The sequence below is a fragment of the Chiloscyllium punctatum genome, chromosome 18 (assembly GCF_047496795.1).
Source record: "Chiloscyllium punctatum isolate Juve2018m chromosome 18, sChiPun1.3, whole genome shotgun sequence".
Classification (NCBI taxonomy): domain Eukaryota; kingdom Metazoa; phylum Chordata; class Chondrichthyes; order Orectolobiformes; family Hemiscylliidae; genus Chiloscyllium; species Chiloscyllium punctatum.
In genome coordinates this window covers 74,458,155-74,485,654 of record NC_092756.1, presented here as the reverse complement: position 1 = coordinate 74,485,654, position 27,500 = coordinate 74,458,155, and the positions used below count along the sequence as shown (strand labels likewise).

At 45.0% G+C, this 27,500-nt stretch overlaps 2 non-coding genes across 2 annotated transcripts; both read right to left on the bottom strand.

Annotated features, from left to right (window-relative positions):
- Positions 1-11,813: 11,813 nt before the first annotated feature.
- trnar-ucu (transfer RNA arginine (anticodon UCU)) lies at positions 11,814-11,886 on the bottom strand. The gene has a single exon. It is a non-coding gene; the product is annotated as a tRNA-Arg (tRNA).
- A 12,698-nt stretch (positions 11,887-24,584) lies between these two features.
- trnar-ccu (transfer RNA arginine (anticodon CCU)) lies at positions 24,585-24,657 on the bottom strand. Its single transcript has one exon. It is a non-coding gene; the product is annotated as a tRNA-Arg (tRNA).
- Between the last annotated feature and the right edge of the window lie 2,843 nt (positions 24,658-27,500).

The window sequence follows — 27,500 nt, the reverse complement described above, 5'->3', positions numbered from 1 at the left end:
TCATGCCTTTCCAGGACTTCTCAGCGGTGGTAAACCAGAAAAGAAAACCTTACGACGATGAGCCTAAGACATAGGAATGGAAGTAAGGCCATTCAGCCCATCGGGTCCACCCCCCGATTCAATCGTGAATGATGGGCATTTCAACGCCACTTCGTGGCACTCTCATCGTTCACCCTTAATTCCTTGCGCGATCAAGAATTTATCATTCTCTGCCCTGAAGACAATTAACGTCCTGGCCTCTGCTGCGCTCCACGGCAATGAATTCCACAGGCCCACCACTCTCTGCCTGAAGAAATGTCTCCTCATTTCCATTCTAAATTGATGGAAACACATTCCCAGCATCCACCCTTTCTAAGCCATGCATTATCTAGTAAATTTGCATTAGATCTCCCCTCAACCTTCTAAACTCTAATCAATACAATCCCAGGATCCTCAGCTGTTCATTGTATGTTAAGCCTCCCATTCCAGGGATCATCTGTGTGAATCTCCGCTGGACATGCTCCAGTGCCAGTATGTCCCTCCTGAGGTGTGGAGCCCAAAATTGGATACAGTATTTCAAATGGGGCCTAACCAGAGCTTTATAAAGTCTCAGAAGGACATCGCTGCTTTTACATTCCAACCCTCTTGAGATAAATTGTAACATTACATTTGTTTTCTTAACCACGGACTCAACCTTCAAGTCAACCTTTAGAGATTCCTGGACTATCATTCCCAGATCCCTTTGTACTTTGGCTTTATGAATTTTCTCCTGTTTAAAAAATAGTCCATGCCTGTATTCCTTTTTCCAAAGTGCAAGTCCGAGCATTTGCTCAGGTTGAATTTCATCAGCCATTTCCTGGACCACTCTCCTAAACTGTCTAAATCTTTCTGCAGCCTCCCCACCTCCTCAGAACGACCTGCTTGTCTGCTGAACTTTGCATCATCGGTGAACTTCGCCAGAATGTCCCCCAGTCCCTTCATCCAGATCATTAATATATAAAGTGAACAGCTGTTGCCCCAACACTGAACCCTACGGGACACCACTTGTCACCAGCTGCCATTCCAAGAAAGAACCCTTTATCCCAACTCTCTGCCTTCTGTCAGATAGCCAATTCCCAATCCATGCCTGTAGCTCACATCGAACACCATGGACCGTCACCTTACTCAGCAGTCTCCCGTGAGGCACCTTATCAAATGCCTTTTGGAAATCTAGGTAGATAACATCCACTGGGTTTCCCTGGTCTAACCTACTTGTTACCTCTTCAAACAATTCTAACAGGTTTGTCAGGCATGACCTCCCCTTACTAAATCCATGCTGACTTGTTCTAATCCAACCCTGCACTTCCAAGTATTTAGAAATCTCATCCTTCATGATGGATCCTAGAATTTAACCTACAACCGAGGTTAGGCTAACCGGCCCATAATTTTTCATCATTTATCTTGATCTTTTCTTGAACAAGGGGTTTACAACAGTGATTTTCCAATTATCTGGGAATTTCCCTGACTACAGTGATTTTTGAAAGATTAAAAATAGCCTCTACTATTTCCTCAGCCACCTCCCTCAGAACTCTAGGATGGAGACCATCGGGGCCGGGAGATTTATCAATTTTTAGACCTTTTAACTTTTCTAGCACTTCCTCTTTTGTAATGGCTACCATATTCAAATCTGCCCCCTGATGCTCCTTAATTGTTAGGATAATGCTCATGTCTTCCACTGTGAAGACTGACACAAAGTATTTACCAAGTTCTTCAGCCATTTCCTTATCTCCCTTCACGAACCTTCCTGCATCAATTTGGAATGGCCCAATTTCTACTTTTGCCTCTCATTTGTTTCTTATGTATTGAAAGAAACTTTAACAATCATTTCTAATATTACTGGCTAGCTTACCTTCATATTTGATCCTCTCCTTCCTATTTCTATGTCTTTGTTATCCTCTGTTTGTTTTTGTCGTCTTCCCAATCTTCTGATTTCCCAGTGCTCTTGGCCACTTTGTAGGCTCTCTCTTTGCCTATGATACATTTCCTGACTTCCTTTGTCAGCCCTGGCTGTTTACTTCCCGCCCCCTGACGGATAATGTTTCTGCCAAGAGAAGACTGAGGGAGTTTGGGATCCAGTACTCTCTGAGGTATCCGGCGGTGCTCCGATAACCTTACATGGATCCGTACATCTCTTTGATACATCGGAGAAGGCAAGAGACTTTGTGGACAAATTAACCGAATCTGAACAATTTAGTATCTACAAATAGTGTTGTTTGGTTATGTCTTTGTTTTTTTTAAAAAAACCGAGGAAGTCCAGTTGGAGCTTTCTTTTCCTTGTTTTCCCGATTGGTAATAATCCGGTTTAAACTGTGTTTTGTGGCGGTTGAGATGTGTACTTTCAATTTCTAAGTGAAGTGAGAGCAGTAACAAATTAAAAATTCTATATATGAATGCACGAAGCATTAGACACAAGGTGGATGAGCTTGAGGCTCTTTTGGAAAGTGGCAGATACGATATTGTGGGGATAACTGAGACGTGGCTTCATGGGGACAGGGCCTGGGAAATGAATATTCAAGGCTACACGTGTTATCGTAAGGATAGACTGACGGGCAGAGGGGGTGGGGTGGCCTTGTTGGTAAGGGAGGATATTCAGTCCCTTGCGCGGGGGGACCTAGAGTCAGGGGATGTAGAGTCAGTGTGGATAGAGCTTCGAAACACTAAGGGTAAAAAGATCCTCATGGGAGTCATCTACAGGCCCCCAAAAATGTAGTCTGGATGTTGGAGGTAAGTTGAATCAGGAGCTGAAATTGGCTTGTCGCAAAGATGTTACTACAGTTGTTATGGGGGACTTTAACATGCAGGTAGACTGGGTAAATCAGGATGGTATCGGGCCTCAAGAAAGAGACTTTGTGGAGTGCCTCAGAGATGGATTTTTAGAGCAGCTGGTGCTGGAGTCGACCAGGGATAAGGCGATTCTGGATCTGGTATTGTGTAACGAACCAGAATTGGTCAGTGACCTCGAAGTGAAGGAGCCATTGGGAAGTAGTGACCATAATACAATAAGCTTCAATCTGCAATTTGAGAGGGAGTGGGTACAATCTGAAGTGACAATATTTCAGTTGAATAAAGGGAAATATGGAGCTATGAGGGAACAACTGGCCAAAGTTCAATGGTTTAATACCTTAACAGGGAAGACCGTGGAGGAACAATGGCGGATATTTCTGTGTATAATGCAGAAGATGCAGGATCAGTTCATTCCTAAAAGGAAGAAAGATCCCAGGAGGAGACATGGGCGGCCGTGGCTGACAAGGGAAGTAAAGAAACATATAAGGTTAAAAGAGAAAAAGTATAACTTAGCAAAGATAAGCGGGAAAACGGAGGACTGGGAAGTTTTTAAAGAACAACAGAGGATTAGTAAGAAGGAAATACGCAGAGAAAAAATGAGGTACGAAGGTAAACTGGCCAAGAATATAAAGGAGGATAGTAAAAGCTTTTTTAGGTATGTCCAAGGCAAAAAAATGGTTAGGACAAAAATTGGGCCCTTGAAGACAGAAGCAGGGGAATATATTACTGGGAACGAAGAAATGGCAGGGGAATTAAATGGGTACTTCAGATCTGTGTTCACTGGGGAAGACACAAGCAATCTCCCTGAGGTAACAGTGGCTGAAGGACCTGAACTTAAGGGAATTTCTATTTGCCAGGATTTGGTTTTGGAGAGACTGTTAGGTCTGAAGGTTGAAAAGTCTCCGGGACCTGATGGCCTGCATCCCAGTGTACTGAAGGAGGTGGCTCGGGAAATCGTGGATGCGCTGGTGATTATTTTCCAGAGTTCAATAGAATCGGGGTTGGTTCCTGAGGATTGGAGGGCGGCTAATGTTGTGCCACTTTTTAAGAAGGGTGGGCGGGAGAAAGCAGGAAATTATAGACCAGTTAGTCTGACCTCAGTGGTGGGAAAGATGCTGGAGTCTATTATAAAGGATGAAATTACGGCACATCTGGATAATAGTAACAGGATAGGACAGAGTCAGCATGGATTTATGAAGGGGAAATCATGCTTGACTAATCTTCTTGAATTTTTTGAGGATGTAACTCAGAAGATGGACGAGGGAGATCCAGTGGATGTACTGTACCTGGACTTTCAGAAAGCTTTTGATAAAGTCCCACACAAGAGGTTAGTGAGTAAAATTAGGGCGCACGGGATTGGGGGCAAAGTACTAGATTGGATAGAGAATTGGTTGGCTAATAGGAAACAAAGGGTAGTGATTAACGGCTCCATTTCGAAATGGCAGGCAGTGACCAGTGGGGTACCGCAGGGATCCGTGCTGGGACCGCAGCTTTTTACAATATATGTAAATGATATAGAAGATGGTATCAGCAATAACATTAGCAAATTTGCTGATGACACAAAGCTAGGTGGTAGGGTGAAATGTGATGAGGATGTTAGGGGATTACAGGGTGACCTGGACAAGTTAGGTGAGTGGGCAGATGCATGGCAGATGCAGTTTAATGTGGATAAATGTCTGGTTATCCACTTTGGTGGCAAGAACAGGAAGGCAGATTACTACCTCAATGGTATCAAATTAGGTAAAGGGGCTGTTCAGAGAGATCTGGGTGTTCTTGTCCACCAGTCAATGAAGGCAAGCATGCAGGTACAGCAGGTCGTGAAGAAGGCTAATAGCATGCTGGCCTTCATAACAAGAGGGATTGAGTATAGAAGCAAAGAGGTGCTTCTGCAGCTGTACAGGGCCCTGGTGAGACCACACCTGGAGTACTGTGTACAGTTCTAGTCTCCAAATTTGAGGAAAGACATTCTGGCTATTGAGGGAGTGTAGCGTAGGTTCACGAGGTCAATTCCTGGAATGGCAGGATTGCCTTACACGGAAAGACTGAAGCGACTGGGCTTGTATACCCTTGAGTTTAGAAGACTGAGAGGGGATCTGATTGAAACGTATAGGCTTATGAAAGGACTGGACACTCTGGCAGGAGGGAACATATTTCCGTTGATGGGGGAGTGCCGAACCAGAGGACACAACTTAAAAATACGGGGTAGACCATTTAGGACAGAGATGAGGAGAAACTACTTCACCCAGAGAGTGGTGGCTGTGTGGAATGCTCTGCCCCAGAGGGCAGTGGAGGCCCAGTCTCTGGATTCTTTTAAGAAAGAATTGGATAGAGCTCTTAAAGATAGTGGAGTCAAGGGGTATGGAGATAAGGCTGGAACAGGATACTGATTAGGAATGATCAGCCATGATCATATTGAATGGCGGTGCAGGCTCGAAGGGCAGAATGGCCTACTCCTGCATCTATTGTCTATTGTCTATTGTCTAAGTTATACCAGAGGATGGGTGGGGTATTTACCCCATCGATCTTAAATGTTTTTTTTCTTTATTCATTTTGCTATTCTATGGTATATTTACTTTCTATTCTGCTTGTGTTTGTGGTACGGCTCTAGCGAGAAGGAGAGAAAATGGTTGGGATGGCTAGATGCCCACTTATGGGCTGTTTGGGATGGGTAGTTACCCCCTTTGGGCAGGAGGTGAGTTCCCCAATTCAGCGCCATTGGCACTTTATATGGTGGTTTGTATTGCTTTTATTCTTTGATAGTTTTGTAGGTTTGTTAAATGTCGTGGTTTCAGTTTATGTAGTTTTTATATTTGATGGATCATATGACACTAAGGCTCAGTGATTTGTGGTTCGAGTTCCTCCTCTCTGGAATTTAAATTTTACTGCAGAATGTAATGACTTGATTAAATGGTGAACGTGGAATATGAAGGGAAGTCACTCACCAATTAAGAGGAAGAAGGTACTTTTGAGTCTTAGAAAGGAGAATGTGGATAATCCTTTGTTAAAGGAGACGCACTTGGATGACAGGGAGCATTTGAAACTACAGAAGAATGGCTTTGGTCAGGTTTACTTCACATCACTGAATACCAGAAGTAGGGAAGTGGCTGTATTGGTGAGGAGTAATCTTACATTTAAGTTACGAGAGTGTGTTAAAGACACACGCACAGGAGGTTTGTAACTCTAATAGCATTGATAAATGGGGAAGAATATGGTGTTATAAATGTTTCTTGCCCTCAAGCTCATCCCCTCAACATTTTGCTAGATGCGTTTTCAAATTGATCAGTCTTGTGTCCTGGCATATCACTAAAGGGGGAGATTTTAACTGTCTCATGGATCCCACAGTGCAGATGTTGCCAAAAGGCCCCCGACTCCCTCTGTACAAACTAAACAATTAGTGGATCTGTGTGTGGAGTGAGGGTTGGTGGACATCTGGAGGTGTCTCCACCCTACAGGCAGGGATTTTACGGTTTTCTTTTCCAATCCACACAGATGTCACACCAGGATTGATTTTTTTCCAATCCCCGTGGCAACCCTGGACTTGGTGGCACCTTGTACGATCGGTAATATTACCATCTCTGATCACACTCCAGTGTACCTGTTGGCTAAGATTAAGGATGTTACAGTGGGTCCAAGTCACTGGCAAATGGATTCCTTTATCCTCAAGGATAATACATTTGTGGAGCAGTTCTCTCAGAAGCTTTGGGCATTCCTAGGCATTAACTCACGCTCGGTTAGTAGCCAATCCTTCCTTTCTGAAATTGCCAAATCCTATGCCAGTGGGTTAGTTATTTCCTACTCTGCCAGTAAGAGGCGGCAGAAGGGTGAGCAGCAACGTCTCCTCAAAGCACGGTTGAAGGCAGCTGAGAAGGCCTACTTTGACAGGCCCTCGTTGTTCAAGTTACAGAAGATTATGGTGTTGCGGTCTGCATTGAATTCCGTGCTCACGCAGACAGCAAAGAACGAGCTTACTTTTGCAAAGCAAAGGTTATATGATCATGGTGACAGGTCTGGTAAATACTGAGCATATCTCGCTAGGAAAAGGAGAGTCCCTCAAGCCATTACGTGTTACTGTGAGACTGTGTTACCTTCTATTGTTAAAGAGGACCAGACGGGCTTCATAAAGGGCCGCAGATCCTCCAATAATGTTAGGAGGCTGCTTAATGTAATTCAAGTGTGTCAACAACAGTCAATATAGGGATTGGTGATTTCTCTAGATACAGAGAAGGCGCTTGACCGAGTTGAGAGGGTGTACCTTTTCTATACTCTGGAGCGGTTTGTTTTGGGCGAAGTTTTTATAAGATGGGTAAAGGTTCTCCACAATGACCCTCTCACTGCAACCATCACCAACAGGGTGTGATCAAGCAATTTTAACATTTTTTGGGTCAGCCGACAGGTCTGTTCCCTTTCCCCACTGCTTTTTACAGTGAGGATTGAATCATTGGTGGAGGCCATTCATAGGGATCCCAATATATCAGCTCCAGACGTGGGGTCAAATTTACATCAGAGTTTATTGTATGTGGACGATGTCCTCATTCTTTCATCAAATCCAGCAGTTTCAGTCCCTCGCCTGTTAGCATGCATCTGTGTGTTTGGCACCTTTTTGGGGGACAAGATAAATCTTTCAAAATCAGAGGCTATGCCTATGGGTGGTCTTATGAAAGTGTTAAGTCTTGAGGGTGAATATCGATTCCCATTTAAATGGTCACAGGGGGGTTTTGTGTATTTGAGCATGTCCATTACTCCAGTTCTGAATCGGCTGTTCAAAGCCAATTTTGTTCAATTATTTGACAAAATCAAACAAGACCTTCAAAGATGGAGGCCCTTCTGGTCTCGTGGTTGGGTCGGATAGCGCTTATTAAGATGAATATTCTCCCTTGTTTACTATACCCTATATGGATGCTCCACCCGATTTTCGAGAAGCAAACATTCAGGAGACTGAACGTCTGTTTCAGCCCCTTTATTTGACATCGTCAGTGGCCCCTCATTAAATGAGCTAAACTGCGATTGTCTCACAGACTGGGGGGAGTGGATCTCCCAGACATTAAAAGCTACCAACGAAGCTCACTTTTATCCTACATGAGTGATTGGGCTTGTGGGGACCCTCTTTCAATATTGTTAGATATTGAAACCTCCCAGGCTAAGGTGACCCCTTACTCGCTTGCTGTGTTTGGACAAAATGAGGACAGTAAGTGAATATTGCCATAACCCAATAGTTATCGATACTGTTAAAGCATGGAGGGCAATTCGGCAGAGGGAAGGCAATATTGGCAAGAATTCTTCTCTTACACTGGGTATGCCGGGTTTTCAACCGGGGATGATAGATTCAGGATCCAAACATTGGGCAGTTAGGGGTGTGTCTTGCGTGGGTGATTTGTTTGAGGGAGACACAATGATGTCCTTCGATCAGTTAGCACAGAAACACAAGCTACCGAACAGGGACCTCTTTCGTTTATTTCAAGTTAGAGATTTTATTCAAAAAAAGACGACACTTTTGACTGATCCGTCCAAATGCGACATAGAGAGAGGGGGGATTTAACATCATATTCTGCAGTCCCCACAAAGTTCTGTATTTTTCTGACACAACATCCCACCAAACCCAACACAGACCTGGGGATGATTCCAGGGGAGATGAGAAATCGAATTGACATCAGACAAAGAAGATCAGCCGTGAAGACCAGGCTTAAAAGTTAGCCATCCCAGATGGGACTTGAACCCACACTTCCAGGATGAAGAGGCCAGTCCCTTATCCAGTCCCTTAGCCTGTAAATACTGCACCCTGAACCTCTCATATTGTGTTCTTCTCTGAGTTTTATACTCACACTGATTGGTTGTTCCCCCTTCCATCTCACGCTAAATCATTGGCTGCTTGATAAAATTGATCTTACCTCCCATTTCTCCCCAAACGGACAGACAAGAAATTAACCAAACTCCAACTTTGCACAACTCAAGTCTGAGGAATATGGAGCAGAGAGGAAAAGGGCTCAATGTTATTTTGTGCAGCACTTTCAAGATATTTGCAGTTAGTGGGGAAGGAGGAAGTGGAGATGTTACAAAAAGCTGCATTGAGGACACTTCAATAGGATCTTAGTGGGCATTCAGCCCATTGGGGCTGTGCTGTCTCTTTCAGACAATTCACCCCAAGATTTCCCAAACCCTGGAATTACCTTGTGTAAGTTTCTACTGAAGAACATTTTCCATAATCTCGAAGCAGGCAAGTGATTTTTAACGGAGTAGTTGGAAAATCCAGTCAATTTGGATTGAGATGGAGTTGATATGGGATGAAAATCAGCCACCACAAAGACCAGGCTTAAAACGTCAACACCCCAAAAGGGATTTGAACCTCCAATCCACTACATCAGAATCTACAGTCTAACCCATTAAGCCACAAAAACTCAGTGACAATACTCTACTGGGAATAGTTGATCTTAAACGAGTGCTACAGCCGAGCATATTTCAAGATCTGTCACGACACACTGAGGGATACACTAAAGTTTCGGGCAGCTGCTGCCAAGGTGTAACAGGGAAACAACACAGTCTAAGGTCTTTCTGACAAATTATCACATCATCCTTTCAGTTCTCAGACCCTCTTGGTGCCTGACAATGAACAGAGATCGGTTCCTGCCCAAGTACAAAATGCCTTTTTTGTCACGACACAGAACTTTGCGAAATGTCAAAATTCCAATCGTTTGTTGGTTCTTTTCTCTCTGCATAGACTGTACACAACTGATTTAGAACCTGTGTGTGCGTTACTATTTGATCTTTTATGAATAAAGTATATTTTTTAAATAATCAAAATCTGGAGAGAGAGAAAATCTGCACGAAATTGCGAGACCCCCCTTTGTGGAAAAGAGCCAGCCCTATATCGGGACAGGAAGGAGATTCCAATGGCCCAGCATGGATTGTTCCAGTTAATACCCTCGCCTCCTTGACCACAAAGTGAAGTGGGAGATGGCACGGGGCAGGGTGACACTAGGCACACGGACACACAAGATGGCCTCTGAGCCATAAGTTGGCCACTTGGCGCACAAGATGGCCGCTGGACCACAAATGGAGAGAGACAGCAGTGCAAACATAGACACTGCCTGGGGCCACCAGAATGCCAGCACATTGCACTCACAACCGAGTTGATTAGTTTAAGGCGGATGGGAGAGACAATACACATGAATAACATACACTGCCCGCCGAAGGGTCTGGGTCAGACAACAGCTTTGATAGAAATGTTAGATACAGCCTCAATACAGAGTGATAATAGCCAGGGCTGCAGTAATCGTCCTTCTCAGGAAGAGTGATTAGCGCCCATTACTACAGCAACTGACTTCAGCGCAGACGCTGAAACTGACAACAACTGCACTGAAATTAACAAAGGCCACGCTGGAACTGACAATAACTGCACCAAAACGATCAAGGATTCTGCAATGTTGACAATAAACAAGCCATGTTACAGAGACAATAACCTCATCACTGACCTATTATATCACAAAATGTATAACAGTATCTTGACCATGTGCTCCGGGTTGAGAGAAGAATCACAGCTGACCACTGTGCTGTTGGTGCTGCTCTCTCCCCGGAGCTCCGGGATTTCCTTGGACAATAAACTCTGTTGGTGAACCCCGACTCTGACTCAGAGCCTGGTGATTTTCAGCAGTTGCCTTCCCACAAATGTTTGTCCAATCTGTGGATGTGGCACTCCAAGTTCTCCAACGATGGCCTAACTACCTCACATCTCCATCATAGCCTCCTTGCAATTGTATTCAATACCTTGACTAAGAAAGGTAAGGACCCAAATGCATAGCCACAGACCCATCAGTTCCAACCTTGAACACCCAGATTTCAATCATTTCCATTGACATATTGGACATCATCATAAATACCAAACATGCAGGTAATCTGTTGTTCAAGTGGTAATGTTGACAGAATATAGCTTAGTCTGATACCAACATAACCAAAACAGAAGCTGCTTTGTCCATAGATTGGTAGCTCCATCTGTTGGAGCCCCAGTGATCTCATAGATAAGGCACTAACTTCCTAAACCAGTGATTGTGGGCTCAAGTCTAATTTGGGGTTTTGATTTTGTTGAAATCTTCACTGTGCAGCTGATCTCAATCCTGTGTGGTCAGGTGACCATGGCAACAAAATCAGGCATTCTCAATTGATCCTCATCTGGAGAAATTTGACCTGACAGAAAATTGGTCAAACTAAATTAAACAGCAGCTCTCAGCTCCAGAGAACAGTGCAACTAAAATCAAAGGACTACAATGTTTCAAGAAGAACCAGTTCCAACCAGACTGTGGGTTGAATATTGGAGAAGTGTCAGCCTGAGTCAATCCACTTTATAGCTCCTGGCATGACAACAGTGAAGGGTATTGGTGTGACCCCATTGGATGATGTGAACCCAGCTCATGACCGTATTGGCCAAAGCCTCAGAAGATTCTGGAAGATCAGGGACAGGAGAAGAGGAAAACACACCTGAATGCCAAACCTTAGCAAAGCCTTGACTGGGTCCTGCAGTGGAGCTCTGACCATCTGCTCCAAACCTGTTCATAAAAGACTTCGCGTGAGAAGGGCAGGCCATTCAGCCCATCACATCCACACTGACCCTCTGAAGAGCATCCCATCCAGGCCCAACCCCTATCCTCTCACCCTGCATTCCCCAAAGCCAATCCACCGAACCTGCACATCTTTGGACTGTGGGAGGAAACCAAAGCACCCGGAATACCCCATGGAGAGAATGTGCAAACTCGACACAAACAGACACCCAAGGGAGGAATCGAAGCCAGGTCCCTGACACTGTGAGGCAGCAGTGCTACCCACTGAACCACCATGCCATCCCCAGGAGAATCTCAGTAGGTTTTCAGCCATTGTGACTGTGCTTTCTCTTTCAAAGAATTCACCTCAATCATGCAAATCTTGTGTAAGAAATCATTGGGTACCACTTCCCATCAACTGAATGCAGATATGGAGATTTTCCCAAAGTAGACTAGCAATCAAGTTGACACAGGGCAAGTGACAGACACCCCAGATGGGACTCGAACCCACAATCCCTGGCTTAGAAGGCCAGTGCCTTATCCATTAGGCCACTGGGGCTACATGTGTGATGTTAAAATGGCAGCTTTTAAGTTTTGTTTTGTTTTGCACGAACACACTGACTGTGGCTCAGCCAGCACAGAGTCAGTGCCCTGGACTGAGGGGATTCTGAATCTCCTGGTTATATATGTTTTTCTCTTTACCCCCGCACTGCTGCCTAACTGTGGTAGTGCTTATATTTTCCCAGCACCCATGTTGTGTGTGTGCAGGTGTGAGACACAGTGAAAGACAACAGATGTACAAATCTTTATTCAATTCCCACCACCAGGAAGAAAGGAAACACCCGAGTGGCCAGTGACAAGCATCAAAGGGCAATGCTGTGTGACCAAACAGTGAGGGGGAGGGCACTCTCTGAACAGCTCAAGGATGTTGGTAGACACTGCGTGCTCCTTCTCCAGGGACACCCGGGCTCGAATGTAACCACGGAAGAGGGTCAGGCGATTGACCCGAACAACCAGTTTGGCCAGGCCCAGGAGCAGACCCACGAGGAGATCCTCTGACCAACCCTCCCCCCTCGGCACTGGGTGCCCAATGATGGGGAGTGTGGGGCTGAAGTCCAACCAGAAACGGAGGAGAAGGTTTCCCAGAAAGCTAAAAAGGGAGTGCAAGCGCCCTGTTCCATGGACTCCACAGCACCACAGAACAAGCAGTTGGGCTGGGAGTCCGTGAACCACCACAATCTGTGGACTGCCGCGTGCAATACCCTCCACCCCAGATCCCCGTGAGAAAGGGGGAGGACTCCCATGTAGAGAGCCCTTCACTGGGGATGATCCCCACCGCCCGGTGGTAAATGGGCACGCCAGGGTGTGTCCGGGAGGTGGATGAGGGTGTGCAGCAGCAGTCTGTACAGGGCCCTGTGTGATACACCCCTGAAAGGGACAAAACTAAAACTCCGGAGACAGCTCAGGATGTGGGGCACAGGCTCCCGCAGGAAGTACAGGACCCTGGGGCCAATGTGAAATTCCGTCCGGGCAGGAGTGAGTGCAGACGGGATCCCACCGCACACCTGAGCATCCTCCAACTGGGGCACTACGTGGGGTCTGAGCACCGTCGTTTTAAGGTGTCGGATGGTGGTGGCCACGTACCGGACGTCTACCGCTGCCCTGCTCGCTATATCCTGCGGCAGCGTCCAGCCCAGGCCCCCACCATCCAGCACGTCCCCGACCCTGGTCACCCTCACAGTCACGGCCCTCCCCTCCGACAGTCACTCGAACCCACGAGTACGGAGGTGCGGATTCCTGAGCAACGTCTCCCTGACGACAGCCGTTACTCCTGCCGGAGGGTAGGCGTGACGCGATTCGACCATGTTCCAGACCGTGAGCAGGTCCTGGTAAAAGACAGGCAGTGTCCTGAGAGTGACCTCCAAACCATCACGGTCCCTGAACAGGAGCTGAGTCTCGTAGTTGAGGTTACGCACCTGGTGGAAAAAATACGTCGCCAGGGCACCCCGCCGAGGGGGAGGCTCAATGTAAAGGTATCGCTGCAAGGTCTGAAGGTGGAACGTCGCTACCTGGGTGTGAACGCACACCAGCGACTGACCGCCCCCCTCAATATGGAGACTCAGGACCTGCGCAGTGACCCAGTGCATCTTTTTGTCCCAGAAGAAGTGAACCAACATTCTCTGGATGTCAGCGACAAAACCAGGAGGAGGGACCAAAGTGACCAGCCGGTACCACAGCATGGCAGGCACCAGCTGGTTTATGACCAACACTCGACTCCTGTGAGACAGCACTCGGAGCAGTCCTGTCCAGTGTGGAACCTGTAACTGGAGTGGGTGTGATGGTGGGGCGAATGGGGGTGGAGTCATGAGCAGGGGTAGTGTTCCCCTCGGGGTTCTGGGGGGTGGGGATAGTGACAGTGGGTTCTGTGGGGGGGCACGTCAGTAGAATGCAGGGGAGTGGCGGAAGTGGTGGTGACCAGGGCAGTCGGGGTGGCGGGAGTCACTGAGCATGTGGCATCAGCGATGATGTAAAGGGCGGAAGTGATGTCACGTGTGATGCATGAGGAATTGTGAAGGGTGGAAGTGGTTGTGGGAGTGGCCATGATGGGGTGGAAGTGACATCATCAATCAGCGTGAAATATTCAGTCAGCATGGATTGAGATGAAGTTGACATGAAACGAAAATCATCAACAAAGCCCAGGCTTAAAACCCAAGCCCCCCAGATGGGACTTGAACCAACTATGACAAGCTTAAGGAAGCCAGTGCCTTATCCATTAGACCCCTATCGCTTCCACCTTGGACTCTCTGTGGAAAGTGTTGACCTCAAAGTATGGAGCAGCTGCTGTCAAGGTGTAACAGTTAAAGAACACTGTCTAAGGCCTTTCTGACCAGTTATGACATCGTCCCTTCATTTCTCAGACCCTCTTGGTGCCTCAGAATGAAGAGAAATCGTTTCCTGCCTCAGTAGAAAGATCTGCCTGAACTTGCGAGACCCCCCTTTGTGGAAAAGAGCCAGCCCTATATCGGGACAGGAAGGAGATTCCAATTTCTGGATTAGTGGTGCTGGAAGAGCACAGCAGTTCAGGCAGCATCCAAAGAGCTTCAAAATCAACGTTTCGGGCAAAAGCCCCTCATCAGGAATAAAGGCAGTGACCCTGAAGCGTGGAGAGATAAGCTAGAGGAGGGTGGGGGTGGGGAGAAAGTAGCATCGAGTACAATGGGTGAGTGGGGGAGGGGATGAAGGTGATAGGTCAGGGAGGAGAGGGTGGAGTGGATAGGTGGAAAAGGAGATAGGCAGGTAGGACAAGTCCGGACAAGTCATGGGGACAGTTACTGAGCTGGAAGTTTGGAACTAGGGTGAGGTGGGGGAAGGGGAAATGAGGAAACTGTTGAAGTCCACATTGATGCCCTGGGGTTGAAGTGTACCGAGGCGGAAGAGGAGGCGTTCTTCCTCCAGGCGTCTGGTGGTGAGGGAGCGGCGGTGAAGGAGGCCCAGGACCTCCATGTCCTCGGCAGAGTGGGAGGGGGAGTTGAAATGATTCCAATGGCCCAACATGGATTGTTCCAGTTAATATCCTTTCTCAGATGGATAGAGCTGGAGAGAGAGTAAAGTTTGTGGGAATTTGGGAAATGCTGACAATCTGTTTTAATATTTTGTTAATAAAATCAAGTTGAACCGCAAACCAATTTTGTCCCCCTTTGTCTTCATCACCAACAGGAATACTGAAGGAAAGTTGAGTTTAATTACATTATGTTACTAATGTTCATCTGGTTGATCAGTGGAAATTAAAAGCCATGTCACGCAACAGGCAGAGTCAATCTTTAGTTGAGTAGAAGTTCAGCAGAGAGAAACAGACTTACTTTGTGATATAATAGGTAATTCCTGTCCCATTGATCTATTAACTGTAGGGAACTTTCAGATACGTGGTATCTTTAGAGCAATTAAATATCCTCCCAAGATATATGCTTTCACTCTCAACTGAAGATGTTATAACTTCAATGGCTAAGAGTATTAACCAATAAATCAATGCCAAGCCAGTTGAAGTATTACACTTGGCATATCATCATCGCTGTAATTGCAGAATGCAGCATAACCTATTCCGTCTTCTAACCTACTGACAGCCTACTTTTCAGAAGTCTCCTTACACGACTCTGAAAACAAATTAAAAGAAACCAATTAAATCAAATAAGCACAAATTAAAATGTCTCAGTCATTTAAAAAGGCTCTGTAACAAAAGTCAAAATCTCCCAAGAAAGCTTACACTTACAGAGTCACAGAGTTGTACAGATCCTTCGCTCCAACTCGTCCATGCCAACCAGATATCCGAAAGTTATCTAGTCCCACAAACCAGCATTTGGTCCATATCCCTCTGAAGCCTTCTTATTCATGTCCCCATCCAGCTGCCTTTTAAATGTTACGGAGTCTTAGAGTTATACAGCACGGAAACAGACCCTTTGGTCCAACTCGTCTATGCCGACCTGATATCCTGAATTAATCTAGTCCGACTTGCCAGCATTTGGCCCATATCTCTCTAAACCCTCCCTGTTCATAAACCCCCATCCAGATGCCTTTTAAATGTTTTGGAGGAGCCGGTGTTAGACTGGGGTGGACAAAGTTAAAAATCACACAACACCAGGTTATAGCCCAGCGGGTTTATTTGGAAGCACTAGCTTTCGAAGCGATGCTCCTTCACTGGGTGGTTGTCTTCACCTGATGAAGAAGCAGCGCTCTGAAAGCCAGTGCTTCCAAATAAACCTGTGGGATTATAACCTGGTGTTGTGTGACTTTTAACTTCTAAATGTTGTTATTGTACCAGCCTCCACCACTTCCTCTTGCAGTATGTTCCATATAAGCACCACCCTCTGCGTGAAAAGGTTGCCCCTAAGGTTCCTTTTAAATTATTATTCCTCTCACCGTAAACCTTTTCCCCTCTGTTTTTGTCCTCCCCCACCCTGGGGAAAAGACTGAAGCTATTCACCCTATCCATGTCCCTCATGATTTTATAAACCTCTATAACGCCACCCTTCAGCCTCCAACACTCCAGAGAAAATAGCCTCAGTCTATTCATCCTCCCCCGAGAGCACAAACCCTGTAACCCTTGCAACACCGTTGTAAATCTTTTCTGAATGCTTGCAAGTTTTACAACATCTTTCTATAGCAGGGAAACCAGATTTGAACGCAGTATTCCAAAAGGTGGCATAACCAATATCCTGTACAGCCACAACCCAACATCCCAATTCCTATACTCAATGCACTGACTCATAAAGGCAAGTGGATCAAATGCCTTCTTCACTGTGCTATCTACCTGCAACTCCTTCTCTTCCTAATCTATGTGTATGTGAGTTACAATAATCTTTTTGCATTCTGATATGAATAGATTCGCACCTTTATTAATTCAACATATCCAGGTTTAATTGGATACTTTTAAACACCAATTCAATTGGTTTGGGAGGAAGACATCCACAAGAAAGGGTCCCTTTTTAAATTAACCTGTTAGTGACCAACCAAGGATCCAGGTAAATGAAGAAAGAAAACCATTTCATCCCTGCTCACCTGGGAGCTTAACAATTTGGGGTATCTGTCTGGAACTGTAATAACGTGGGGAACAATTCTCACACCAGCCTCTCTTTGTCAGTGCTGCATGTATTTACGAAACAATGCCCTTCACCAGCACATCTCAGTGATATATTTAACATTCCATTCACATTAATCACTCCAAGGGCATGATCTACATTAAGAATATAAACAGTAAGTGGTGAAACTCTCAGGTTCGGAAGCATCTGCTGAAAAAAACAAAATGAATATTGCAAATTGATAATTGTGCTTCTCTCCACAGATGCTACCCGACCTGCATTTCAATATTTCCTGATTTTAGTGCAGATTTCCAGCACTTGTGGTATTTAACTTTTGTATATTTTTTTACGTAAGGAGAATGGAGACTTGAAAACATTGAATGGGACTTTTGCTCATTAACCTCTTGGGAATTGTCTGCTGTTGAATGATTTGATTCAGACTTTAGACAAGGTGCAATCATGACAAGGTCTGTGGGATTGTACTTATTATATATCAAGGAACAGCTCATCAAATAAGGCAATCCTCTGAAACAGATGAATTCTCACCTCAAGTTTGGGGAGAAAGGTATAAAGGATTAGTATTAGATGGGGTGAGATCTGATCAACTTCAGAAAAACTTTGATCTTAAAACTACAATTCTACAGTGAAAGTGAAATATTGTGAAGTGTATGGTTAATTGTCGATGATATTTGTTCCTCCTTATTTAATTTCTATAAGTATCTGTACAGTAATTTATAAACATATATTTACGAACCATTGTCATGCATTATTTTGGTAATTTTATAATTTGCCATTACTTTCTCTTCACCATATTCAAGGAGAGTGTTTATTACAGTGAGTGATACCACACAGTATTTCAAATGCACTGAATTGGTTTTGAAAGATAACTCAATAAATGCAGGTTGATGCTGTCGATGGTTCCTGTCGATATATTTCGTTGACCTGTTCAGACGTGTTATGATGTTAAGTCTTAGGCAGAAAGAGGGAGAAGGTATAAGTAAGGTTCAAGAAACTGAAGACAGTCAGAGCCCTGGAGATAACAGGAATGAACTCAAACTAGGAAATAGAGAATTTGAAGGGACCATGCAATGTTTATGGAAAACAGGATGAAGGAACCTCCAAGGCATTTTACAGAGGGATAACAAGCAACAGGTCACCAGGGAAAGGGTATGTCTTCTCAGAGCAAAGGAGGGAATTTACACATGGAGCCGGAGGAAGTGGGTGAGGTTCTTAATGAATAAACTGCATTGGTATTTCCAAAGGATTCTGGGTAGTCCAAGATGGAGGATGGGAAAAAGTTGTGACTGTAAGAGCTGCCCCTTTTTTGAGGCATTTTAGGTGTTGGGGGTGATTTCCTCAAATTCCAGGAGCAGCAATTACTGTTTTATTCTGCAACTTTGGAGAAAAAAACCTCAAAACAACGGCACTTTTAAAAGGAAGAAAATCAGACAAAGAAAGTGAGTACATGGTCAGGGGGGCGGGAGGGAAGAAACCTACACTGCTCACTGATATGGATAGGAAGGGTCGAGAGGGATATGGGCCCAGTGTGGGCGAATGGGACGAGATTAGATTAGAATATGTGTTCGGCATGGACGAGTTGGCTTGATGGGTCTGTTTCCATGCTGTACATCTCTATGACTCTATGACATGGTGGATGGTGAGTCTTGTATTTTGATATTCTAGAGCATGTCAATATTAAAAAGGAGGTGTTGGGTGTTTTGAAAAGCATTAAGGTAGACAAGTCCCCAAGACCTGATGGAATCTATCATAGAATCCTGAGAGAGGCAGGTGTGGAAATTGCTACGGATTTGTACAAAATATTTGTATCCTTTATAGTCCCAGGAGAATTCCCAGAGGACTGGAGTATACCCAATGTTGTTTCTTTCTTTAAGAATGGCAACAAGAATAATTCAGGAAATTAAAGGCCAGATTGGCTTCCTGTTATTCATTGCTTGGACATCACTGTCTGTGACTGGATGGTACCCCCTGGAAGTCACTCTGTAAAGATCTCCACCCCTCTCCCTTGGGGTCTCAGGATCTCAAGGTGTTCCTCTCTTTGGCCAAGGTTTCCGTCCATGTGTAACGGTTTCCTGAATGTGGTTCCTATGAAGTGCCTTGTGCCATGAAAAGGGATCACTACATGCAGGCTGTAGTTGGGTTGAAGTGTTATGGAGAGCAGGCAGGAAAGTGGAGTTGAGACTGAGATGAGATCAGCCATGATCATGTGGAATGACAAAGCAGGCTCCAGGAGCTGAATTTCCTCATTTTTAAGATCTTTGGAGCACAACCAAAGACAGAGCTATCAATTTTCGTGGGTGTCTAACATGGTATCTCACCTCAGATGCATCATGAACAGGGTGTCCATGTTCAAAGCCAGGGGTTGTGAGTTCATATCCCATTTGGGCTGTTATGTTTTTAAACATGAACTCTGATCAGCACCCTGTGTCTGTTTGATCTCAATTCCAGTTAATAAGGGGAGATGGTGGTGCAGTGCTAGACCTGGAGTAGGAATCCAGAACACCAAGTTCATGGGGTGGGGGAGATGGACTGTAATCCCACCATACAAGGTGGTGAAATCTCAGCTCAGGAGGAGCTTTGTCTGATGGGAACCATATATTGCTATTGAGGTTTGTTAGGAAGCTAACTGGTTCCATATTCTCCTTTCAGGAAGAAAACCTGGTGAGACTACAGACCCACAGCAATGTGGTTGACTCACCCTCTGGGCAATAAACGCTGGCCTAGTCAGAAACATATCGCATTCCTTCCCTGTAGCTCAGTCACAATCCTGGAACACCCTCCATTGATTCATTGTAGGTTTACCTCCAACAAATGGTCAAAAATCACACCACACCAGGTTATAGTCCAATGGGTCTATTTGAAATTACGAGCTTTCGGAGCATTGCTCCTTCATCAGGTGTAATGAGAGAGGAGGCATCAGACACAGAATGTATAAGGAAAATATCAAAGGGTCATACAAGTGATGTGAATGTATGGAACAAATCCAAAATGGCCGACTCCCTCCTGTTAAATCTTCAATCAGTTCGAAAGGAGATACAGGCAGCACATGGATCGCAGTGGTTCAAAAAGATAGCTCCCCATCACCTTTCAGGGGAAACTAGGGAGAGGCAATAAATGTTGATCTAGCCAGCAATGTTCACGCCCTAGAAATGAATAAAAACAATCCCATAATGGAGTAAACTACCAGGGAAAAAGTCAGAGTGTAATGACTTGAAAACATCAAGCCCCAACTTTGGATGGTTTCTATTGTTATGTTTTACATTATCATCCAAAACGCACCAGTCATTGACATAAAGGTTATGATTTGGAGGAGCCGGTGTTAGACTGGGGCGGACAACGTTACAAATCACACAGCACCAGGTTATAGTCCAACAGGTTTATTGGGAAACACTAGCTTTCGAAGAGCTGCTTCTTCATCATGTGGTTGTGGAGCAGGATAGTAAAACACTGAAGTTTTGGCAACAGGTTTGCAGTGTCATGGCATGTAATATTAAACAAATTGAGCTGAAGTCTTTCATCTTTTAGAATGATCATGTTCGTTTCAGTTCCTTGTTATGCACATCCCAGACCTTTGTTAAAGTTACATTCTCAATAGAGTTTTAACAATCGGTGCCATCTCAGCTCAGATAATGCATTGAAGATGTGAGGTTAAAATCTGTCTGTGTCCCAATGTTCGGTCAGACTGATTCTATTTCTAAAGTGGCATTTACAGAATCTTCCGTGGTTTTATGCAGTTTTTGAGAAAAACTAAAGATAATTCTGAACGTACAAATACACCCCACAAACGTATATGTGTGTTTGTGTGCAGGGGAGACTGAGTGAGTGTGTGCATTTGGGTGTGCGTGGGAGGGGGCGATGGTGTGAGTGTCTGTGAGAGTGTGTGTATGTGTATGTGTTTGAGTGTAATGGGGTATACATCTGTGAGAAGGTGTGTGTGTGGGTGTGAGTGTGGGAGTGTGTATGTGTATTGTGTGACAGGATGAGTGTGTGTGTGTGTGTGTGTGTGTGTGTGTAGTGCAGTGGGGTCAGCTGTAGTGTGACATGAACCCAAGGTCCCAGTTGAGGCCATCCCCATCGATACCAAACGTGGTTATCAGCCTCTGCTTGGCCACTTTTCGTTGTTGCCTGTCCCAAAGTCCACCTTGGAGGATGGTTACCTGAAAGATCGAGGTTGAAAGTCCCTGATCGTTGAAGTGATCTCCGACTGGGAGGGAACACCTCTGTTTGGTGATTGTTACGCGGTGCCCATTCATCTGTTGCCGTAGCCTCTGCTCGGTCTCGCCAATGTACCATGCATTGGGCATCCTTCCCTGCAGCGTATGAGAAAGACAATGTTGACCGAGTCACATGAGTACCTGCAGCGTACATGGTGGGAGATGTCCCCATGTGTCATGGCGGTATCCATGGTGAGACTCTGACACGTTTTACAGTGTGTGCTGTGACAGGGTTGTTTGGTGTTGTCCTGAAGGACGGGCAGTTTGCTGTGAACAATGGTCTGTTTAAGGTTTGGTGGCTGTTTAAAGGTGAGAAGTGGAGGGGTGGGGAAGGTCTTGGCGAGGTGCTCATCCTCATCGATAATGTGTTGCAGGCTGTGGAGAATGTGACGTAGTTTCTCAGCTCCTGGTAAGTACTGGACAATGAAGGGTACCCTGTTGGTTGCAGCTCGTGTCTGTCTCCTGAGGAGGTCATTGCAGTTTCTCCCTGGGGCATGACAGAACTGGCGATTGATGAGTTAAGCATCGTATCACATTCTTATCAGGGCATCCTTGTGGACTTCCAAGTGCCCCTCACATTCCCCCTCACCTGAACAGATCCTGTGTAAGTGTACGGCTTGTACAGAGGGGACGGCTGTTTTAATATGTTGAGGGTGGGTTTGTGGTTGAGTGAGGTGCTGTGGTGCCCATCCTTGATGGAGATGCATGTGTCCAAGAATGAGACAGATACTAAACAGTAGTCCATGGTGAGTTTGATGGTGGGATGAAACTCGTGAAATGTTGGTGAACATAAATGTTGGGAGAATGCAGCATTGTTCTGACATGAACACAACCAAGGTTGAGGGGATCAATTCTCCTGACATGGCCCCAGAAGCACGTGTTGTCCCAGTGACCTAACAGCTACATCTCTGATCTTCTAAGCTACTGCCTGTGGTTTACATCCCTTCTGGGGATACTTTCAATTTAAACATTCTCTCCAATTAAAACCCTCTCACTGCATTATCTCCATTCAAATTAAGTTAATCTCGGACCTAATATCTTTTAAACTCTGCATGGCTGCTTTGAGTTCATCGAACTGTACAACCATTGAGCTTGTTTGACCTCTGTACTGTCCTGTTGGCATTTAACAGGAAAGCTGGGAATTTTTCTTGCAAATGTTTCGTCCCCTGTCTAGGTGACATCCTCAGTGCTTGGGAGCCTCCTGTGAAGTGCTTCTGTGATGTTTCCTCCGGCATTTATCGTGGCCTGTCTCTGCCGCTTCCAGTTGTCAGTTCCAGCTGTACGCTGTAGTGGCTGGTATATTGGGTCCAGGTCGATGTGTTTGTTGATAGAGTCTGTGGATGAGTGCCATGCCTCTAGGAATTCCCTGGCTGTTCTCTGTTTGGCTTGTCCTATAATGGTAGTGTTGTCCCAGTCGAATTCATGTTGCTTGTCTTCTGCGTGTGTGGCTACTAAGGATAGCTGGTCGTGTCGTTTCGTGGCTAGTTGGTGACACCTTTGTAATAATTAAAAACACAGAAATAGAGAACACACACCAGATCATCAACGCCACACTCACAGGAATCCGATTCACTAGAGAGGAAGAAAAGGACAACCAACTCCCATTCCTAGACGTGATGGTACAGAGAACACCGAACGGAGAATTCACCACAAAGGTTTACAGGAAAGCCACACACACAGACCAAGTCCTAAACTATGAAAGCAACCACCCCAACACACACAAACAAAGTTGCATCAGGACACTATTCAAAAGGGCCACAACACACTGCAGCACACCAGAACTACAAAAAGAGGAAGAGGAACACCTATACAAAGTATTCGCCAAAAACGGATACCCTCGCAATTTCATCAACAGATGCCTAAGGGAGAGACAACGGAACGAGGACATGCCGCAACCCAAAGGACTAGCCACACTACCATACATCAGGAGCATTTCTGAACTGAAAGCCAGACTACTGCGACCACTAGGACTCATAACAGCACACAAACCAACAGCCACTCTCAGACAACAACTCACCAGAACGAAGGACCCGATACCCAACATGAGCAAAACCAATGTAGTGTATAAAATCCCATGCAAGGACTGCAGAAAACACTACATCGGACAAACAGGAAGACAGCAAACGATCCGTATCCATGAAGACCAACTAGCCACGAAACAACACGACCAGCTATCCTTAGTAGCCACACACGCAGAAGACAAGCAACATGAATTCGACTGGGACAACACTACCATTATAGGACAAGCCAAACAGAGGACAGCCAGGGAATTCCTAGTGGCATGGCACTCATCCACAGACTCTATCAACAAACACATCGACCTGGACCCAATATACCAGCCACTACAGTGGACAGCTGGAACTGACAACCGGAAGCGTCAGAGACAGGCCATGATAAATGCTGGAGGAAACATCACAGATGTGCTTCACAGGAGGCTCCCAAGCACCTGAGGATGTCACCTAGACAGGGGACGAAACGTTTGCAAGAACAATTCCCAGCTCGGCGAACAGAACCACAACAACTTGCACCCGAGCTACAAATCTTCTCCCAAACTCATTTAACAGGAAAAAATGCAGGTGAAATAAAGTTATTCCACACTCAATAATTTATATTTACATTCAATGAGTTGGACCAAGATAACAGTAATCCTAAAGGTGGAAGATTCATTGAAAATATTTGATTTGCAAGTAATGACAGGCACAGTGAAAAGTTTTGTCTTGTAAGCAATACAGGCAGCTCACAGAGTTCAGTAGCATAGATAAGTAAATAATAGGGAAACAGCAGCAGGAACAAAAACACAGGTACAGGCGAATACTAAGAGTCTGTGAGACCGTTCAGTATTCTAACAACAGTAGGGTAGAAACTGTTTCAAAACCGATTGGTGCGTGTGTTCAGGCTTCTGTACCTTCTCCCCGATGGTAGAGGTTGTAGAAAAACATTGCCAGGGTGGGATGGATCTTTGAGAATGCTGGAGACCTTTCCTTGACAGTGGGCCTGGTGGATGGATTCGATAGATGGGAGGTTGGCCTTTGTGATTGTCTGGGCCGAGTTCACCACTCTCTGTAACCGTCTCCGATCTTGAATGGTACAGTTGCCATACCAGGTAGTGATACATCCAGACAGAATGCTGTCGATGGTGCACCTATAAACGTTGGCAAGGGTATTCTCTGTCAGTAATATCCAATGTTCTGGAGGGATCAGTGTTGAAGGGTTGGTTTGTTGATGAGAGTGTGATGAGAGCTGGCTTCCAAAAGCAACCTCTCCAACCGCACACTCAGGAATCTCGTCCCCATCCAGAAACAGCAGCCACTTGATGACCACCTTCAACATTCAATCCTGCAGATCCTCGAAAATCTTGTGCAAGATCATGTTGGATACCACTGACCATCAACTGAATGCAGAGATGGGGATTTTTCCAAAATAGATTAGAAATAGAGGATAAGCCACAGAGACACCCCAGATGGGACTTGAACCCACAATCACTGGCTTAGGAGGCCAGTACCTTATCCATTAGGCCACTGGGGCCCCACGTGCAGGTTGCCGATGGCAGCCTTTAAATACTGCATCCTGACCTCTCATTGTGTGTGTTTCTGAGTGTTAGATGCTCACTGATTGTTTTTTTACCCCTTCCATCTCATGCTAAATTGTTGGCTGCTTGATAAATTGATCCCGCCTCCCATTTCTCCCCAAACGGACAGATGAGAAATCAACCAAACTCCAACTTTCTGGATTAGTGGTGCTGGAAGAGCACAGCAGTTCAGGCAGCATCGACCTCGCTTCGAAATCGACGTTTCGGGCAAAAGGGCTTTTGCCCGAAATATCGATTTCGAAGCTACTTGGATGCTTCCTGAACTGCTGTGCTCTTCCAGCACCACTAATCCAGAATCTGGTTTCCAGCATCTGCAGTCATTGTTTTTACCACCTTCAAACTCCAACTTTGCACATCTCAAGTCTGAGGAAAATGGAGCAGACAGGAAAATAGCAAAGGGCTCAATGTTATTTTGTGCAGCACTTTCAAGATATTTGCAGTTCGTGGGGAAGGAGTAAGTGAAGATGTTGCAAAAAGCTGCATTGAGGACAAATCAACAGAATCTTCGCGGGCATTCAGCCCATTGTGGCTGTGCTGTCTCTTTCAGACAATGCACCCCAAGATCTCCCAAATCCCGGAATTACCTTGTGCAAGTTTCTATTAAACAGCATTTGCCATGATCTCAACACAGGCACAATGATTTTTAACAGAGTAGTTAAAAAATCCAGTCAATTTGGATTGAGATGAAGTTGACATGGGATGAAAATCAGCCACTGCAAAGAGCAGGCTTAAAAATGAAATCCCTGAAATCCCAGATTTCAGAGGCCAGTGCCACAGCCATTAGGCCACGAGGGCACTATATTGGCAGACCACTGGAAACAGTTGACCCCAAATGAGTGTGACAGCCAAGCACACTCCCAGATCTGTGACAACACACTGAGGGATGCACTAAAGGTTCAGGCAGCTGTTGCCAAGGTGTAACAGGGAAACAACACAGTCTCAGGTCTTTCTGACAAATGATCACATCGTCCTTTCAGTTCTCAGACCCTCTTGGTGCCTGACACTGAACAGAGATCATTGCCTGCCCAAGTACAAAATGCCTTTCTTTCCACAACGATACAGAAGGTTTGAGAAATGTCAATATTCCAATGGTTTGTTGGTTCTTTTCTCTCTGCATAGACTGTACACAACTGATTTAGAACCTTTGTATGCATTTCCAAATGATGTTACAAACTGTTTCAATACTTTGTTCATAAAATCAAGTTGAAACGCAAATCAAATTTAGTCTCCCTTTGTCCCCATCACCAACAAGAATACTTGAGTAAAGTTGTGAGGAATTCATCAGACCAATGAGACTCCAGGAATTCTTCCAAGATGTCAGCAATGATCCCAATGAGCCAACCAACGAACGGGAACAGTCATCAGAGAGATCCATCGTGGAGCGACCAAAGAAGGAGTCGATTTGTATCCCTGCGGAGGGCCGCTGTCCTGACCTTGAGATGTATGCTCAACCGTCAGGAGATGGGTGAATGACAGATTTAAAAATCACACAACACCAGGTTAGAGTCGAACATGTGGAAGCACTAGGTTTCGGAGCACTGCTCCTTCATCAGGTGGTTGTGGAGAATAAGATTGCAAAACGCAGAATTTATAGCAAATGTTTACAGTGTGATGCAACTGAAATTGTATCTTGAGAAAGACCTGGATTGTTTGTTAAGTCTCACAACTTTTAGAATGGCCAGGTTGGTTTTCGTTCTTTCATATGTAAATTGCAAAACTTTTATGAAAAGTTACATTCTCAAGTGAACTTTATCATTTGGTGTCGTGTTGGCCCAGATGATGTATTGAAGGTGTGAGCTCCCCTGTGTGAGGCTGTCTGTGCCCCAATGGTCAGACTGATTCTAATCTAAAAAACAGATTGACAGCATCTTACATGATTCATACAGTTTTTGAGCAAAGTAAAATGTAATTCTGTAAGTACAAGTTCATCACACATACTTTTATGTGTGTGTATATGTGTGTGTGTGTGTGTGTGTGTGTGAATGTGTATATGTGTGTGTATGTGCATGTGTATATCTGTATGTGTGTATATGTGTATGTGTGTGTGTGCGTGTGTATGTGTGTGTATGTGTATGTGTGTGGGTGTGCATGAATGTGTATATGTGTGTGTGTGTGTATGTATGTGTGTGTGTATATGTGGGTGTGTATGTGTATATGTGTATGTGTGTGGGTTGATGTATATGTGTGTATGTGTATGTATGTGCATGTGTTTGTATGTGTGTGCGTGTGTGTGTGTCTATGTGTATGTTTGTGTGTGTGTATATGTGTGTGTTTATATGTGTGTTTATATGGGTGTGTATATGTGTATGTGGGGGTGCGTGTGTCTGTATTGTGTGACAGGATGAGTGTGTATGTGTGTGTGTATGTGTGTGTATATGTGTATGTGTATGTGTGTGTATGTATGTTGTGTGTATATGTATGTGAGTGTATGTGTGTGTATGTGGGTGTGTATGTGTATATGTGTATGTGTGTGTGTTTATGCATATGTGTGTATGCGTGTGCATGTGCGTGTGTGTGCGTATATGGGTGTGTGTGTATATGTGCGTGTGTTTGTGTGTGTGTATATGTATGTGTATGTGTGTGTGTATGTGTATGTTTGTATGTGTATGTGTGTGTTTATATGTATGTTTGTATGTGTATGTGTGGGTGTGTATGTGTATGTTTGTATGTGTATGTGTGTGTGTTTATGTGTATGTTTGTATGTGTATGTGTGGGTGTATATACGTATGTTTGTATGTGTATGTGTGGGTGTATATATGTATGTTTGTATGTGTATGTG